The sequence below is a fragment of the Sinocyclocheilus anshuiensis genome, unplaced genomic scaffold (assembly GCF_001515605.1).
Source record: "Sinocyclocheilus anshuiensis isolate Anshui unplaced genomic scaffold, SAMN03320099.WGS_v1.1 scaffold690, whole genome shotgun sequence".
In the NCBI taxonomy this organism is placed as follows: Eukaryota; Metazoa; Chordata; class Actinopteri; order Cypriniformes; family Cyprinidae; genus Sinocyclocheilus; species Sinocyclocheilus anshuiensis.
The window spans coordinates 1,338,679-1,345,507 of record NW_015547715.1 but is presented as its reverse complement, the minus strand read 5'-3'; the positions used below and the strand labels follow the sequence as shown (position 1 = coordinate 1,345,507).

Below are 6,829 nucleotides of genomic sequence, written 5' to 3'. Positions count from 1 at the left end.
ATGAGGAAACAAAATTAACAAATGATTTTAGCAAATGGCTGCAATATAACAAAGCGTGAAAAATTGAAGGGGGTCTGAATACTTTCCGTACCCACTGTATATATATATATATATATTTATTTAATTTTTTTTATCAGTCTGGCGAGTAAACAAAAAAATGTACTAGCCAATGGCGATTCAATTGCCAAGGTGTCCGTAGAGGGCTGTTAGTTGTGGCCAATTGCAGTTACTTTGAAATGGATATCATTGGCTGGGAGTGTGATTTTATTGGCTTGTTGGCTCGGTGAGAAGAACAAAAATATATTTTTTTCTTAAGATCTAAGTTTGAATGATCTCCGAAATGTGCACTTTGAAGGTTTAAATGAAGTTGTAAGAAGTAAAAAGTCTTGACTTCTTCTCTTGGAAATGTAACTTTGTAGAGTGCAAATTTTCAATTTCACAGTATAATACTTCCTAAAAAATAACATTTTGGTAATAAAGTACAGTTACTTTATATTCTCGACTTGTCATGACTTGAGCTGTTGTTGAATCTTGCTTAAAATAATAAATATTCTACATTAGATAACATAATATCAAATAAAATTGACTCGATGTTTCTAATCCCGCGTAGATCTGTTGCAGTGGGTCCCAGGTGTATATTGGGCTGCACGATAAATCGAAATGGAATTGAAATCGCGATTCGACAGAAGCTGCGATTCATCATCTCACAGAAGGATTTATTTCAAACACTCAACTGACGTTACAAAGTGAGTTTGGAGTAAAATGTGGTTATGTAAATTAGAGGTCGACCGATAGTGGATTTTGCCGATACCAATAGCTAGGTCTCGCACTGTGTAATGACAGCAGACCCTTCTCAGCCGCTCCAGCAATGGACCCAACCCGGGAAAACTATCGGCATGGATTTTTGCCGATAAGTTCCAGCAATCAACTATCAGTGCCGATTAATCGGCAAAACTGATACATCGGTCGACCTCTAATGTAAATGTGGTTATTAAATGTGGTATCTGCTCCATCTGAAAGCACGTGATGATGATTTACTGCTGATTACCGAACCGGCATTACTAACAAAATGCGCATGACAATCGTATTCGATTAATCGTGCAGCCCTAGGTGTATACACTTATGAAACGGTGTCCTCCAGAAAGCTTTCTCTGTTGCTCTATATGATGAGGTTATTCCCTCAGCAACCCAGGTAATTTTAGATACTGATTGGCCAGGTTGTATTTGAAACTCCAACTTAGTTGTCTGGATATTGGTTAATTTTTAATATTACACTTGAGAGATTGTGCATCAAAATAACAAACCTATAAAGACATAGTATTGTATGTTGTTTCTCCATGCATCATAATTTATTTTTGTTATGTTCATAGTAGTGTCAGACAGCTCACAAATGTACCTCCTACAGTCTGGTCACTGACTGTCTGACTGCACGCATAACTGGGAAGCACTTGCAAACATGCCAGTTTCCAATCAGATTGCATTAATTGTTATCTAACTTCCTGCATTCAGAGTGCACAGGTCTTTATCAGTCTGCATGGCAACAAAGTTGTGTGTTAAAAGTTACTGGACTGCAGCACTGAACACTTTTGAAGAACAACTAATCACAGAATTTGCCTAAGTTTGTCAGGTTAGTGCCATCAAATCTTTGGAAGGTATTGGGGGTTTGGTTTGAGACATTAGGAGCAAGTTAACTAGATATTCATGAGCAGAACTGTGAAATAATGTGGGGAATAATCCATATTTGGGTAGGTGATGCATAACATTTGTCAACAACAGGATTTTAGGTTAAAAGGGACAGTACAAGTTTTACAGTAAGTGCTGTGACTTGTCACTGTTTCTTTCAGCCTTTTTGTCACTATAGTTAATTCTGAATGGTCCATCGGTGTGTGACAAATTCATTTTTTGAAGTACAAATATTGCATGTCATCCCTTAGTACTCATTATGTTTGTAGAGACAGAAGTTCTGATTTGAAGGCTACAAACAGTGCTGTCAATGGCCTTTTTTCCATGCTCTCCCTGTGATGCCAAAATCAGCAGACAATATAAGTCTGGTTCACATGAGCCCTCCAAAAAAACAGGCACTGATAAATCTACTATAATATATTGAAAAATGCACAGCTGAATGTCTGCCAATGGAAAAATGCTTTTGCCCCCATATTGATGTAAACTGTTATTTAGAATGTTTGGGTTTGGTCAAACTTGTTAATGTTTTTGAACAAAGAAGCTTCTTCTGCCTCCCAAAGGCTGCATTTATTTGATAAAAAAATACAGTAAAAATGTTGTAAAATTGGGAAATATTATTACAATTTAAAGTAACTGTTCGAATCTGAATATATTTGAAAGTATAATTTATTCCTGTGATCAAAGCTGAATTTTCAGCATTATTACTCCAGTCTTCAGTGTCACATGATCCTTCAGAAATCATTCTAATATGCTGATTTGCTGCTCAAGAAACATTTCTGATTATTATCATTGCTGAAAACAGTTATGCTGCTTCATATTTTTGTGGAACCTGATAATTTTTTTCTGGATTCTTTGTTGAATAAATAAGAACATCATTTATTTTAAATAGAAATCTTTTGAAACATCAAAAATGTCTTTACTGTCATTTTTGATCCATTAAATGCATGAAAGTATTATATTTAAACTGAACTGAGCTGGATGATGACATCACTGAATTCAATGATGAACTGCCTTTAACTGAAAAATGAGTGTTTACTATTGTCATTTTGCATTATTGACACACTATTTTCCTAATTAATGCTGTTCAGTTGCTTTGACACAATCTGTATTGTTAAAAGCGCTATATAAATAAAGGTGACTTGACTTGACATGTATTCTTATCCCAAACATTTGAATGGTATTGTAGTTAGTTACTATTGAGGCCATTCCTCAAATCCTACTTAGAATCTAAAAAAGCGTTGATTTTGGTGTGTCTGTGTCTACCAGCAGTGAGACCGTAACTAAAGGCCTCACAAGGACACCCGTACGAGTCTCACTGATGCACAGTGATGTCAGGAATGACTTCCAAGTAAGCTTCCTCCCCGAGAGGAACGTGCTCTGGCTGCTGCATTTTGCCGGTGTGCCCTAAAATTCCATTCAGACTACATAATATCCTTCATTATCATTTCTGCCCCCTGGTTCATTTTCCATTTAATATCAGCGCCTGTAGCAGTGAAACTGAATTAATGCACTCTAATGGTATAAAATCCCACAATTATCTGAGGACTTTTTTGAAGTGATTTAGAGAGTCTTCGGGAGCGTAGGGTTGGTTTAAAGAGCAGTAGGGGATTGCAGGGACTCCGCTGGCTATGGATTCTTACCGGTTTCAGAAATAACCCACGGTGACTCACTGCACTAAACGTCAATCTTATCTGTATGTGACCGTGGAAGAACTTCTCGTTATTGAAAAGAACTTGACTTGTTATTGTAGCCAATTCAGTGCAACACTTTCCAACCTACGCAGATCTCACTTTACATCACAGGCCCTATTACAGAGAAAAACGTCATTGTGACTTAAATGACATGTCATGACAATCAGCAAGGACTTTTCATGTTTTGTTTTCTTCCACCGCACCCATTGTGTGGCTGTCAGCAAAGCAAAACGAATCATTTCCCCTTTGTATTGAAAGTATTCGCATTCGTCAGACTTCTCGTTTTAGTCATTGGACTATAATCTATCATTTTTAATAACACCGTCTGTCTGTTTAGTAAAATGTCATCAAATCCCAGGGACGTTGCTGTTTCATGGCTTTTAGTTCTCAGTTGTTGTTCATTTAATTATCAACTTTGTCTCAGATGTCTCATCTAAAATTCATCAGGAGAAATAAACAGACATACGTGAGTCAATGACATAAAAGCAGCTCAGATCATTTGTTGAGAAATGTTTGAGTTCATATTGAGATTTCTGGCTTTTGATAGCACACTTTGAGATACTTTTTGAAACCCTAGAGGAGAAATATGTGAGATTACTGTTTATTTTTCACAGCAGGAGAGACATTTGAGAAGCAGGAGACTTTAAAGTCAACATAAAATGGATTTGATTTAATTTAACAGTTTTTTTTTTTAAGTAAATGTTTGCTTTTATAATCTTTCAGCATCTTAACTTTTCTTTCGGCTTACTTCACTTATGTTTATGACTTTCTTATTTATTTTTCAACCACCTGACATATAAAGACAATTTATACCATCCAATTAATTGTCAATCAGTGTTGTTTTAATGTTATATCGATATATATACATATTATAGATATATATACATATTATAGATATATATACCATTATAGTATTTATTAATATTTTGAATTTTAATTTTGAATTTTCAGTTTTCATTTTTATTTTTTATTTTATTTTATTTAAATTTTTATTTATTTTTTATTTTTTTGCTGTTTAACTTTTTTTTGTCTTTTTAAAAATTAAGGGTAGCAGTTAGGGATGTAACGATTAACCGCGAGCCGGTCAAAAATCGATTCAAATATGTGACGATTCAAATCGGTTGAGATGCCAAACAAATCACAATACAATTGGAGCAGGAGTTTATATGAGTGTATCTCTGAGGGGAACTGACTATCTTTAGAAAAGTTTACGTGGTATTTTCTTGTTGAGATGCCAAACAAATCACGATACAATTGGAGTAGGAGTTTATATGAATGCATCTCTGAGGGAAACTGACTATCTTTAGAAAAGTTTACGTGGTGGTATTTTCTTTTCATCTTGCCTCTGAACGATGCATATTAAAGTAGTGTTCATAAGCGCAGCGCTGCTTTGTTTACAGCGGTAACCCAGAAAACACAGTTTCATTGCTGTTCCATGAGCACCACCTGCTGTCAGAAAGTGAATCTGCGTCTCATTCAGCGCGTCTGCTCTTTCGTTTGAGATATGTTTTATGCAGTATAGTTTCACAAAACTAAAGTCAGACCATTCTGTTTTTGCTTCAGATTTCTAAATTATACAGTCTAATTTAGATTAAAAACTCATGCTGTATGTATGCTGCATCTTTATTTGGATCCTGATTAAAAATCCAGTGGTTGCCTCTAATTTTAAATGGAAAGAGCACAGACAATACCTTAGTTTGTTCATATTAAGAGATTTCTTTTATTTGTGTGTAACTTACTTGTTTGATTTGGGGTTTGTTTTAAATTTTCAATTTAGTTTTGTTATATTTCAATTTCACAAAGAAATGTGCAGCAATAGCCTAATAAAACGACACTTTTTCATTTACTGTATATAATGTCTTTTAATCTCATTTTGTTAAAAAAAAGTCGTGAGAAAATCGAATCGTGAAATCAAAATCGTGAATCAAATTGAATCGTGAGTTGAGTGAATCGTTACATCCAGTTTACAATAAGGTTAATTAGTTAATGCATTAGCTAACATGAACTAACAATGAAAAGCATTATTTTACAGCATTTATTGTTCATGATTTATTGTTAATAAAAATGTTCATATTAGTTCACAGTATATTAACTATTGTTAACATGCAACTTTTGATTTTAATAAAGAATTAGTAAATATTAACTAATACAGTTAACTGATTTTCATATTAGTTTACTACATAACTTATTTTATTTCAGCTAGTTGACAAGGCAACATTTCAAATTTTTTGTTTTAATTTAAGTTTTCTATCTAATATTTCTATTTTATTTCAGCTTTATTTCAATGAATGAAAATTAATATTAATAGTTTTAGATTTATTTAACAAAAACAACACCGTTCTCAATGGATGATATTAGTTGTTTTAAACGCTAAATATCCTATTCGACTCTGAAATATGCCACCAGTCTTCATGTTGACTTCAATGAAAAGTCTCCATTTGCACTTTTTTTTTTTTTTTTTTACTAATCCACCAAATCTAATCCACTATCTAATCCACCAAATCTTCTAAATCTGTGAGAAAACATTGAGACATTAAGGAGATCACATTCTTATGAGCCGATTTGTCACATTGTCACTGTTTTTTTCACAAACGTGAAGCAGCATCAGGCTTTCCGATGTCACATCACTTCATCTCTCTTCAGTCTTTCATTTCCTGTAGGTAAATAGGGAAGAGGCTGCAGGAGATCTCCGCTCATCTCAGAGTGTAATTGTTCTGTGCGTGGCTGTCCTGAGTTTCCGTCAGGTGTTGAGAATGACAGCAGAAGAGCTTAGAAATCCTTCTCTAGCTGATGAGGAGACAGATGAAGAGGCTGGCAGTCATTTCATTTCACAGTCTATTGGCTTGGTGTTTTTTGTAGGCTTAAAGTGGCAAACATCCATACAATTTCCCGTCTTGTCCTTCAGGCTTTCAAGTCTCTGTCCGTCTAATGGAAGTTGCATGGGCTGAGGCTGCGCTGGTGGGCTGCTTTGGACACGTCATGCGTTTTTCTTCTCTTCTTTGTTCAATCTGTTGCTGATTTGCTGGCTCAGGTTTGTTGCATTACTCTACAAAGCTGGATTCATCCCAACTGTAGTCTTAGAGTGGGTGTTCAGCTCGTCTGTCCTCATTTTAATATTAACTTTGACCCCATTGCTCTGTTTTAAAATCTAGTGAGTTTTCTCACGGACTATTCTCTATAAAGTGTCTAATTTGAAACTCTCTTCATGTGCAGAATCATTAACAGTCTCTCAAGTAGCCACACAAGTAGTGTACTCTACTTTATTTTTAATAGTTTGATGTTAGCATGTTGATTAGCTAAGAACTTGATGTGTGTATATATATATATATATATATATATATATATATATATAAAAACGTATATTCACGTAATGTTATATAATATAATACATCTAGTCGCTCTTGAGCTCACGCATACCTGTCTGTTTACTACAAGGGAAGGACTTCAGTGAAATA

General features: G+C 34.7%; 1 protein-coding gene across 1 annotated transcript in view; it reads left to right on the top strand.

Annotated features, from left to right (window-relative positions):
- Positions 1 to 6,829, top strand: part of LOC107704165 (cAMP-specific 3',5'-cyclic phosphodiesterase 4D) — a 242,312-nt gene that overhangs the window by 15,878 nt on the left and 219,605 nt on the right. Inside the window, exon 2 of the mRNA XM_016507033.1 lies at positions 6,280 to 6,405. The gene's annotated coding sequence lies outside the window, so the exon portion shown is untranslated. The remainder of the gene's footprint in view (positions 1 to 6,279; positions 6,406 to 6,829) is intronic.